This window comes from Procambarus clarkii, chromosome 92 (assembly GCF_040958095.1).
Source record: "Procambarus clarkii isolate CNS0578487 chromosome 92, FALCON_Pclarkii_2.0, whole genome shotgun sequence".
NCBI lineage: Eukaryota > Metazoa > Arthropoda > Malacostraca > Decapoda > Cambaridae > Procambarus > Procambarus clarkii.
In genome coordinates, this window is record NC_091241.1 from 8,096,333 (window position 1) to 8,109,271 (window position 12,939).

Genomic DNA, 12,939 nt, shown 5'->3' on the forward strand with positions numbered 1-12,939 from the left:
CATCAAGAGGAAGTATGGGCTAATAAGCCCTCTGCAGTTACTTCCATTCTTATGTTCTCATATCTAATTAATACCCATAGTTTCGTGTTCTATCTTGTGTTTGTCACAAGTTTGTTCACCTCACCCAAAACTGTTGCACCACACACACACACACACACACACACACACACACACATATAATATATATATATATATATATATATATATATATATATATATATATATATATATATATATATATATATATATATATATCACCCTTCCCACCTCACTCAAATGTAGATATAAAATCAGGGAAACGCAAGTTCTAATCAGTTGTGTATTTGTGAAGTCTTTGAAAATGTAATAAGTTTTACGAAACGCGCCCGTGTCGCGTCAGACTAGAAATAAAAATGAATTTTGGAGAAGTGATTTTTGATTTACCTCCAACAGTGAAGCATAATGTACGAAAGATTGAGAAAATTCGTGTTAGAATTATTAATCTTACTTTTTCGGTCATATTTAATAAAATATATATATATATATATATATATATATATATATATATTGTGACGGTAACGCGTTGGTGTTCGGCTGTTTAAGGCTAGGGGTATGGCCTCGTCACATAGTTATAAAAAAAAATAGAAAAACTGGAACTTCGTCTGTGGTAAGGTAAGGAGAAGACACACAAAACACAAGTAAAACTTTAACAATGAAATTTTAATTACGTTAAATAAATCAAAACATGAAAATATGGACAGACAGATATGTATAATAAAATCAATGAATCAAAATAATAAGAATACTTAAATGACACAATGAAAGTTACGTTAAGGCAAAATAACAAGAAGTGCAACAAAAGTTAAGTGGGAGGTGCTGGAATATTGGCTTAAAGCCACCACCTCTCTCAGTACACGCTAACGTCTAGCTGGGAGGAGTGCTGGCTACGAAAGCACGGAACATTCTGAGGACTGATGTTGGGGTGACCCCAGACATCAGGTAGTATTGGGGGCGAGTGCAGGTGCAGCCAGACCGGCGACCAATCAGCGGAGCCGTAGCGATCAACGGGTAGTTTGGTGGTTGGAGTTCGAACAGGTGGCTGGTTGCATACGTTTCTGCTCACCCTGGCAAGCCTTGCTGGTGCTGGTGTTGTTGTCGTTGTTGGACATTTCTTCCATAGTCTTTTATATAGTTGTGAAGACGTAATTTTGGAGGGAAGAGCAGGCTCAATCTCTTGAAGGAGATTATCGTCACAACTCTCCCCCGAAGCCTGCGGTTCTGGAAGAAGTACGTCGTTATGTGGTGGAGTAATGGATGGAGTTGCTTCTACTTCATAAACTCTGGAGAGATCATGGGCTAAGATGTTGTCAGACTCTTGGTATAGCGTGTCTCCAGGTTGAATTTCTGCAGTTAGCAAGCCCATAGTAGAAGACGTTGAGATGAGAAGTGGGCGTGCTGCAGGAGGTGTAGGGTGGTGTGGTCCGTATTGATGGTGGACCGAGCACTTTTCAGGTGTGGAGTGAAGTGCTGAAGCTTCAGGATGAGGAAGAGTAGCTCCTTGCCAATTGTTCCGTAGATCCTTGTAGCAGTAGTCGCTGACAGGTGTATTCTTCTCGCCTCGTTGCTGCATCACGACACCACCCACGTCGGTACCATTGGCGTCGACATGGAGGATGAAGGGCTTATCTGACGAGGTGAGAGTGGAATTAGAAGAGGGCATAGGAGCACGATTATTATCCTGAAAGCATTTGGGAAGATCATTAAGGATTTTGGAATTAGAAAGCGCCGACTCCTTGTCAGTGCTTTCGGGAGAAGAAGCCGGGATGGTCTCACTGTGGATGTAGGGTTCTGTGAAGGTAGAACAATTAATCAAGACAGTGGGAGGAGTACCATTATATTGCTTCAGGAGGTTGACGTGGCACAGCTGGGTCTTCCGCCGCCTATCTGGAGTCTCTATCACATAATTATTATTATTCCTGCACTCTTTGACGCAGTAGGGTCCTGAAAATCTGTTTTGTAAAGGTGAACCTGGGATAGGGAAATAAGCAAGGACGAAGTCTCCCGGCTTGAATTTTCTTACTTTGCTGGTCTGGTCGTAATGAGTCTTCATTCTCACCTGGGCTTTCAATAGATTATCATGGGCAAAGCGGTGGACTCTCTCTAGAATGTGCTGAAGGTTTTGAAGAAACTGGGGCACATTCTGATGCTCACTGAAGGTGGCATCTCTGAGAGAGTCTTTGAAAGCCTTAAGGGGAGTACGGCACTTACGGCCGTAGAGCATCTCATAAGGAGATACTCCTAGGGACTCATTGGGGAGACTTCTGAAAATACACATTATTAGGTCAATCTGCTTATCCCAATCCTTTGAGGTTTCACTACAAAACTTTTTCAAGAGTGCTTTGATGGTCTGATGACTACGTTCAAGAGAACCCTGTGAAGCAGGATGATAGGGGCTGGACAATACCTGTTTGATGTTGAACTCCTCCAGTGTCCTTTTGAAGAGATCACTGGTGAAGTTGGTGCCACAGTCACTTTGAATCTCCCTGGGAAATCCGTATTGAGTGAAGATCTTCAATAGATGTTTGATAACCGTAGCAGCCGTGATGTTCTTCACTGGAACTGCTATGGGAAATCTGGTGGTAGGACACAGGATGGTTAGGATGTAGGCGTTACCTGAACTGGTCCGAGGTAAAGGACCAACACAGTCTATTATGAGTCTGTGGAAAGGTTCCGCAGGCACCTGTATGGGAATCAGTGGTGCTCTGGGAATGGAGACGTTCGGTTTGCCTGCCATCTGACATGTATGACACTGTTTTACGTACTGTTTGACGTTGTTTACCATACCTGGCCAGTAGTAGTCTTGACGAATCCCATGGTAAGTCTTGTTGAAGCCGTAGTGGGAGAATGCTCCATGGGCCAGGTGTAGAATAGTGGGCCGCAGGCTGGTGGGAATCACAAGTTGTTCGGTGTTGGCCCAATCGTCCTCCTCCTTCAGTTTACTGGGTCTATATCTGCGGTAGAGCAAGTCGTTCTCTAGGAAGAACCCAGGAATACTGTCGGGTTGAGTCTCAGCCTGGAAAAACAATGGTGTTAAAGTAAGATCTTCCCTCTGCAACTTACGGAACTCCAACTTGGTCAGATGCGGGGGTAGTTTCTGAGGGTCTTGAGGGACAGCGGTAGCAGTAGAGTCAGCTGGCTGTGGACGTGCGGCTTGTGCACGGGTGGTCACGAGAACCGGAGGAGAAACTTCATCACTCTTGAACCTCTGCTGGAACATACTCAAGAATAGGGTTACTTGGCACAGAGTTACACACCTGGGGTTTGTCCATGACGATCAGGTTGGTTGGTTGCAGGTCTTCTGCCAAGTCGTTGCCTAGGAGAAGTTGCACTCCAGGCATGGGAAAAGGCTTTTCCCTGACGGCGACTTGGACTTCCCCGTTCACGTAGGGACAATCCAGGTGGACTCTGGCGAGAGGGTATGGAGTAGTAGCAGTGAGGTCAGTGATGAAGACCGTTTCCCCGGTGTAGACTATGTTGGGCACAGCCGACTTCAAGATGATCGATTGTAGAGCCGCTGTGTCCCTCAAGATCTTCAATTTGAAACGTCCCTCCGGATTTGAACCGTTGGCAGAGACAGTTCCAGTATACAGGTGGTTACTGAAAAGAGAAAGATCATTAACATCAACACCAACATTCATCACAGGCTTACCGGACTTAGGAGGAGTTGGTTTGGGTCGTTGTTGGTCAGTGGTTCCCTTGTATTGAGACTTACCACACTTGTCTATGGTATGTCCATAGAGTCTACAATACTTGCAGTACAGTTGTGAACCAGCTTGATCGGGGCTCACCTTCTCGTAACTGTACCACGACTTCTTACTGGAGGATGGTTCAGGTGTCAGCCGGTGGATGAGGCTGTAAGTGTCAGCCGACTTAGCACACTTCAGGTAGTCGGTTTCTTCTTTATCTGCTAAGTAGAGGCGGACAGGAGGCGGCACACGTCTCAAGAATTCTTCAACAAGCATCAGGTTGACGAGTTCTGTAAAAGTAGAGACATGTGCTGCTTCCAGCCATTTCATGAAATACCTCCGTTTCGTGTTAGCAAACTCGAGGAAGGTAGTGGTACTTGCCTTCAGGTGGTCACGGAATTTCCTTCTATAACTTTCGGTGGAAAGTAGGTAGGCGTCTAACACTGCTTGTTTCAGAGTGTAGTAGTCATTCTCAGACGCCAAAGTACTGAGTGTGACTGCAGCTCTACCTGTAAGATGGACTCTGAGAAGTGTGGCCCATTGGTTGACAGGCCAACTGAGTTGATTAGCAAGGGTTTCAAAGGTGGTGAAAAAAACATCAACTTCTGCTTCTACAAAGGATGGCATTAACTTACTTGCATGTGATATATTAAAACTGACGGGAAGATTGGCAGTAGCTTGCTGGCGTTGGGTGAAGTGTGAAGTTTCCAAGGAGATTTCGCGTTGACGACACTCTAGAGCCAGAGTCGCTTGTTGCTTGTCATGTTCGCGTTGTATTTCCAACTCGCGTTGTTTGGTTTCAAGCTGTACTCTTTCACGTTCACGGAGTAATGCGACCTCGCGTTCGTGTTCTTCTCTCCTCAAGGCAGCTTCGCGTTCTTGTTCGTCTCTCCTCAAGGCAGCTTCACGTTCTTGTTCGTCTCTCCTCAAAGCAGCTTCGCGTTCGTGCTCTTCCCTTCGTATGGCAGCTGCTTCTCTTTGCTGCTCACGTTCAATCTTGGCCAGCTCTAGTTTAAGTTTCATCGTAGCCAAGTCAGTTTTCTCTGCAATATAGTAAGTTTCATGAGTTTCAGAGTCTATCTTACCTTGCTCTAAATAGTAATCCAGCAACAGGTTGTGTAGGTCATTTTTGTTGGCTTGGTAGGGAACTTCTAGTTGATACTCATGTGCAAGAGTTTGTAGTTCAGTCCTCTTGGCACGACTCAAAGTCCCTATTTCACCTGCTGGATTTGCACGGAAAGTTTGGAGACGAAACATGGTGAAATTAGCAAATAAAGGTACACGAATGTTCAATAATGAAATGTCAGAAACAGGACAACGTGGCAACTGGCACCTATCCTGTGTGATCTTTAACAATTAACGTTAAGTGAAAGATATTAAATGATTAAATTAAATCAAGGGCGCAGGAAATCTTGTACCCGGTACTCATGTAAGAGAATAAGGGCAAGAAAATCCTACTAACAAATGAAACAAAGTTTCGAAAACAAATGAAACAGTTAAATGCTTCAAAAGTAAAATTGGTAGTCCAAGGATGTAGGCATACCTTGCCAAGTCTCTATAGGACATAAAGCAAGTTTTTCCCACTGAATTTAATATGATACTTACAGAATTAGCGAACTTTTGTGCTCTGAAAAAATAAGCTAATTCCCTACCGTTGTATGTATCATCATCTCTGACTGACGTGTAGGGGTGCGAGGTGTCAACTGGTGACGAGAACTGCTGCTGAGGTCCCAATTCAGCAACTAAAGTTCGAGCTAGAGGAACTATGGCCCTCTTTGTCCTCCTACAGTCAGATTGCAGAAGATTGGGTACTCTTGACCCGGGGCAGACCACAGTACCAGGGTACCAATATGATGATCTGTCAGAATGAGAAATATTCAAGGGACATAGATGGTAAACACGAGTAATAACAAGGAGGGAGAGATGACCAATTAAGAGTATGACTGCGGCCTACAGTCACCACGTAATCCAAAGTTGTCTCACCTTCACTATATGTTACTCTCGTAATGCACAATACACCGCACCTTATAAAAAATGAAATTGAATGAAAAATAGTAAAGCTACGTTAACAAAGTTAAATACGCTTACCATAAATTACCACTTGGCACCAGTACCTGAGTCAAGCTCCTAGGACAGGCCCCCATATAACTTGTGACGGTAACGCGTTGGTGTTCGGCTGTTTAAGGCTAGGGGTATGGCCTCGTCACATAGTTATAAAAAAAAATAGAAAAACTGGAACTTCGTCTGTGGTAAGGTAAGGAGAAGACACACAAAACACAAGTAAAACTTTAACAATGAAATTTTAATTACGTTAAATAAATCAAAACATGAAAATATGGACAGACAGATATGTATAATAAAATCAATGAATCAAAATAATAAGAATACTTAAATGACACAATGAAAGTTACGTTAAGGCAAAATAACAAGAAGTGCAACAAAAGTTAAGTGGGAGGTGCTGGAATATTGGCTTAAAGCCACCACCTCTCTCAGTACACGCTAACGTCTAGCTGGGAGGAGTGCTGGCTACGAAAGCACGGAACATTCTGAGGACTGATGTTGGGGTGACCCCAGACATCAGGTAGTATTGGGGGCGAGTGCAGGTGCAGCCAGACCGGCGACCAATCAGCGGAGCCGTAGCGATCAACGGGTAGTTTGGTGGTTGGAGTTCGAACAGGTGGCTGGTTGCATACGTTTCTGCTCACCCTGGCAAGCCTTGCTGGTGCTGGTGTTGTTGTCGTTGTTGGACATTTCTTCCATAGTCTTTTATATAGTTGTGAAGACGTAATTTTGGAGGGAAGAGCAGGCTCAATCTCTTGAAGGAGATTATCGTCACAATATATATATATATATATATATATATATATATATATATATATATATATATATATATATCTACCTGGTTCACTGTTAGTTTTATGATATCGAACACGACATGCGTGTTAATCGCTTGACGTGAATGCAAGTAACTTCTTTACAAAGCTTCCATGTATCATTTACGTTAAAGAATATGAATGCGAATATAATACAAAGTGGTGGAGAGATTGTGGCCTGCATGTGGCGCTCACAATACGTCACGCGATGTCCTTGAACACGAAATATTTGAACACAGCTGCTACTGAATTTTTCCCCCCACTGAATGGTAGTGACTTTTTAAGTTCAAAGTTAAGAACTTTAACCCCCCCTCTCTCCCCCCTCCCTCGACCTAACTTAATCTCTCATTTGTTACACTTGAAGGGAACGAGCAATTAAAATATATGATGGAAAAGGAGAGGACAAAATAATAAAGTTTGGGAGCCTAATGAAACTTGGAGTGCACGTCGCTGCCAGATGTAAGAGGACTCAAGAGGCACTAACATGCTTGACAGTGTATGATGATAAGCGACGCCTGTATGATTGATTAGTGACGTCATCATCAACCAGCACCTTCTTTTGATTTGTCACTCCCTAAAAAATACAATTGTTTTTGCCTAGATAGAAACATACAAACGTAACTACTCCCACCTAAATCTATCGAGGCTGATGCATAGAAAACGCATATATATATATATATATATATATATATATATATATATATATATATATATATATATATATATATATCCTCGACTACCTGGGTTAGGACTGAATTATCTTATGACACTTCATCTTCACTTCTCACATATAATTATGTACTCACTGGCGGGCCAGAGATTACAGTTTGAAGGAGTTTACGTGGTTCCAATATTTGAGACATTTAACTGAATCGATTTGGCGAGTAAGATTTCTCTAAACGTTCTTCGGGTCAGCGGCTTCTCCAGCTTCAAGTGAGGGTGTTGGTGTGCAACAGTGTTCCACCCTAGAGAGCACTAGAGTCATAAAGATCACCATCATTAATGTTGCATTTCTTGTTGGCAAGGGGCCAGATTCACGAAGCAGTTACGCAAGCATTTACGAACCTGTACATCTTTTCTGAATCTTTGGCGGCTTTGTTTACAATTATTTAACAGTCAATGAGCTCCGAAGCACCAGGAGGCTGTTTATAACAATAACAACAGTTGATTGGCAAGTTTTCATGCTTGTATAATTTTTAATAAATGTAACCAAAGATGTCAAAGATTGAGGAAAGATGTACACGTTCGTAAGTACTTGCTTAACCTCTTCGTGAATCTGGCCCAAGGTTCTTGTTATCCAACCTGTCATTTTTCTTGCAGTTGTGAAATCAAATTCATTTTTGTCAAGGACTTCCAACATGATTACCCTGAGATCTTTATTTTTGCCTTTTTAATAATATGATTTGACTGTGTTCTTCTATGTGGTTCCTGTTTTGACTCGCTGGTCTTTTGCCATAGTGCAGGATCTGGAACTTATGTACATTAGGCTTCAAATTATTTGTATGTGTCATATTGAAAGGCCTAGTTTACACCAGCGTAGAGGTTTGTGTCCTCTATATTGTCTACTTGCGTGAAAATCCTAGTGTCATCTGGTATGGATGATACGATAGTTGTGTGTTCTTCTGTGTGTCTAATATGAGGCTGTGAACAAGTACTGGAGCTAGTACGGTACTTTAGGGGGGACTGAGCTTTTCACGGTGATCCGGGTTTGACTTTGTTACAAGTTCCGTTCGTTGGCGAAATAAAGATATATCTTCCTACTTTGCCAATAATTGTGTGCAAGTACACCATTGTCATATTTGTTGAAAGCTATTTGCAAAGTCCATGTATATTAAATCGGAGTTTTGCTTGTCTTTTATGCAATCCAAGGTCATGTGATAGTGGCATAGCAATTTTGAGAGGCCTTAAAGTTTCATTTGGATAGCAGATAGGTGTCTCTGGAACACCTTCCTTACTGAGGTTGCTGGTGGCTCAATAGGTAGAGTTGTGGGCTGCTGCTGTTGTGGTCTCTGGTTCGTGGCTCCAATGGTCCAAGTGAATGAAATATTATTATCCTTGATAGGAAGATTAGCAATTTATATTATTATGACATGGAATATTCAAGATTTTCGTGCCAAAGTGGGACGCGAAGGTGTCTGTCTGTCTGTATGTACATATATGTACATATATATATATATATATATATATATATATATATATATATATATATATATATATATATATATATATATATGCTTAGAAGCTGTAACAACATCACAGGGCACTGCTAACTTAGAGCCATAGCGGCTTCCTAGTTAGTTCAGTTATCACCCCCATACAGATCTATTGGGCGGTAGTGGAAAGGGTTACAGAGGCACATAATGGGCTCAGGCACTCAACCCCACAATTCATTTAGCTAAGCAAGTTACAGTCTTGATGAACTAATTACAAAATATAATGTGTATTGTTACATCAACAACTGGTTCGAGATCGACCACAAGTACAGTTTCTAAAGTAAGCAACTGACATATGTGGAGAGCTAGTGTCACAATTGATATGTTTGTCCTGCACACCGCCCCTCCCCCTCCCCCTCCCACCCATCCAGTGGGCAGCGGTGGATAGGTTACAATCACTCACTTACTACCTACAGTTAGCAAACTGGGGCATATTTGGCTAAGATAGTTTCTGGCAGCAGATCACTTGGAATGAAATATTTACACATCTCTTGAACATTTGTTATAGAATTGTCTCTGAATTTACGTATCTTTGCGCACGGATAAGGGGCCTCGTAGCCTGGTAGATAGCGCGCAGGTCTCGTAATTCTGCGGCGCGGGTTCGATTCCCGCACGAGGCAGGAACAAATGGGCAAAGTCTCTCTCACCCTGAATGCCCCTGTTACCTAGCAGTAAATAGGTACCTAGGTGTTAGTCAGCTGTCACGGGCTGCTTCCTGGGGGTGGAGGCCTGGTCGAGGACCGGACCGCGGGGACACTAAAAGCCCCGAAATCATCTCAAGATAACCTCAAGATAACTCCACTATGCACTGTCATATGCACTATGTCACTATGTCACTATGCACTTTGCGCATAGTGACAGAGGTTGCAGGTGATTTCCTATTAACAACCCCAATGCCAGAAGCTGGCACACGTCTCCCCCTGAAGGCCCTACGATTTGTATTGGCTCTCCACCTGCCTACCTCAATCTGCCACACCAAATCTAGGTATATTTGCAGCGAGGCAGCGGCTGACAGGTGCGACCTTCATGGCCTGCTCTGCTAAAGCACAGGAGGATGGCACTCAAGACACAGTGTAGTCAATTACATCAATAAGATGGTGTCTTTGTCTCTGGGAGACAAGCACCCGTCGTTGTCTCTGATGTATATACAATGAGAGGTGTACCTATATTCACTCATCTTATCTCCCGCGGACGATAAGCAAGCATTCACTGCTTTCAATTCACAGAGTGCTTTTTGCCGTTGCAAGCTGCTTTCAGACTACTGATTGGCTAATCTAACTCAGCGCGAGGACCAATCAAATCTCCCCTTACAAGACAGAAAGATACAATCAGGTCATAAACATGTATAATTTGGTTCAATCCCTGAAGAACTGTTCAACTAATGTTAGACTGTTTTCCCCCCCTTGTAATTGAGGCGTCGCTCCGTCATCATCCAATTAGAAAGCTCAAATTAGTTACTCAAGCTAAAGAGTCGTTACAGTTATGTGAATCATGTATTGTTGGAGCTATATATCTCTGACATCTAGTTGGCAACGCCCACCGAATACAAATTGCCACCCTTGAGGACTTAATTACCCTTAAGAGATTTTAATAAAAATAATAATAATAATAATATAAAGTTTTTATTAATTTTTTTTATAGCCTCTCAACAAGGATTTCTTTTTTTAGATCTTTTCAGTGATTGAGAGGAATGATTTTGGCGCGTAATTTGTCTTGCATTTCCTCTGTGTAGACAGCTACAGCCTAGGCCTTCTTGCAGATTAGTGTTGACCAATGCAGGCTTGCAAGAGGGCTGGCTGCCAGGAGGATGGAAGGGTGATTGAGGAAGGCAAGTTGAAGAAGTGTACACACCCTTCAAGGATGCACAGACCTAAAGTCTTGCTAACATTCGTTTAGAACTCAAAGGAACTTCTTTGTGTATGTTGGAATGTTAGCAAGGACCAAGAGGGGGTGGATACATGTGTGACAGCCGTTTATAAATGTGTCACAGCCGTGGATACAGATGATAGTGTGGCGTGAAGGAATAGGCTATAACTCGGGAAGTATTAACGCCGCCACTTACGAAATATCTATATGTTTCAAGTCATGGCCGTTTTGGGCAAATTTATTCAACACCTTATGAGCTGCTGCAAAGCGCTACGAGGGTGTTTACGAGAATAATAATCATGGATTGTTACGTTTTGAAGCTCGTAAAATGTCAATAAAGGCTATTAAAGTCGCCATGATTGAGGAAAGCTGTAAACCAGGCATGTCGAGCTGGGAGTTCCCTGAGGGCCATATGGGCCACATTTGTGTTGTCATGAGGGCCACACACCACAACTGAGGGTCCCTGAGGGCCATATGGGCCACTGTAATACCACTATAAAATATAAACTAAATAATATATGTAACACTACTACTAATACTGAGTAACACTTCCTATCGGCTGCACTTGGTAACACTGTTATTGAACACTGTAATATGAGCTGACATATGATGGTTACACCGGAACCAAAGGTACCCTTCCAAAGGAATGCGACACAGGATTAACTACGCTGCCACCATCTGCCTTGACCATTGAGACTATATCAAGCAACGAGGCAAGAAACATTGCTTGATTTGGAGAGTACTTTCAATAACTGTCATTAATTATGGGACGGTTGTCAGCCCACTATATCCAAAAGGCTAAGAGGATTCAACAATTGACACAGACGGGAAATTTAACAAAAGTTTATTGAGAACAAAATTATGCTAATCACCACTATAAATCCTACTCTAACACTGGCCAATAGTTAAGAAATTTAGACATGGAACAAAACCTCAGAGATCACAATTTACCTTAAGACCTCTGTCTCTCCCTCCGGTGGATTCACTCTGTCCCTCCCTGGCTGTGCGATGTTCTCACAGATCCACTCCTGACCCTGGTGTCCGGCACTCTGTCTCTAAGTCTCTACAGGACCAATATATACACTCCAAAAAGGGGGGGGGGGAGGGGGAGATTTGCTGTTGCTACCTACACCAAAAATGTAAGAGGTCGGCCACACGTGCACAAACAGTCAAGAATTTTTCCACCAAGCTTGTTTGACATTCACCATACACTGTTCAAGAGAGGAATTATTAATTACGAGTGTGGCTGACCTCTGACCTGGCCAAAAGGGGGAGATCCATGGATGTTTACACATAAGAATCTGGGGTCTAATTCCATTGCAATGTTTGACAAGAGTATCGTGAAATATTACATACTTGAAACTAGCTGACTAAGACTAACTCAGGAATTTTTTAATCAACATACAAGATAATCCGGAGGTCATCTGGGCTGACCTCTTGGAGAAGGCTTCCCTGGGTGAGAACTCTAGGGGGGGGGGGGTCATGGGTGTTACACCACATTTGTGTTGTCATGTGGACCACACACCACAACTGAGGGTCCCTGAGGGCCATATGGGCCATATTTGAGTTGTCATGTGGACCACACACCACAACTAATTGCCATCATTTAATACAAATTATCGCAGAATATTTGTATTACTTAAACTTAGAAACATACAATGTGCACACAAATGGTTTAGCAGCTGGCCACATTCATAAAAGCAAAGTAATGAAATAGTTTAACACAAAAACAAATATTAAACGGCAACATAGACTTCTAAACAACAGCAACAAATACATTGTACAAAAATTACAACAGTTCAGAAAGAAAATATATTTACAACAATTCAATCATTTTTAGTGTTTTCTCCTGAGGCTTGACACCTGAACAAGGCTTTACACCTGAACAAGGCTTGACACCTGAACAAGGCTTGACACCTGAACAAGGCTTGACACCTGAACAAGGCTTGACACCTGAACAAGGCTTGACACCTGAACAAGGCTTGACACCTGAACAAGGCTTGACACCTGAACAAGGCTTAACACCTGAACAAGGCTTGACACCTGAACAAGGCTTGACACCTGAACAAGGCTTGACACCTGAACAAGGCTTGACACCTGAACAAATGACACGCTTGACACGTATTTTTAATGACAATTTTTGCTATAGCTGAAGTGTCTGTGGAGTTGCCACTTTGGTCAGAAATGACAAGTGTTGATCAGCCTTGTTCTCCGAGAAATTTTTGTTTTTAATTTCATGAAGGAAAATAAGTGTTCACACAC

General features: G+C 42.5%; 1 protein-coding gene across 5 annotated transcripts in view; it reads right to left on the reverse strand.

The window, feature by feature from the left end:
* LOC123775098 (uncharacterized) overlaps nt 1-12,939 on the reverse strand; it is a 215,839-nt gene that overhangs the window by 30,805 nt on the left and 172,095 nt on the right. Inside the window, exon 1 of one of the 5 annotated variants that reach the window (XM_069319265.1) lies at nt 11,629-11,727. The exons of the other annotated variants lie outside the window; for them this stretch is intronic. The gene's annotated coding sequence lies outside the window, so the exon portion shown is untranslated. Of the gene's footprint in view, nt 1-11,628; nt 11,728-12,939 lie in introns of those variants that run through there. 5 annotated transcript variants of the gene reach the window in all.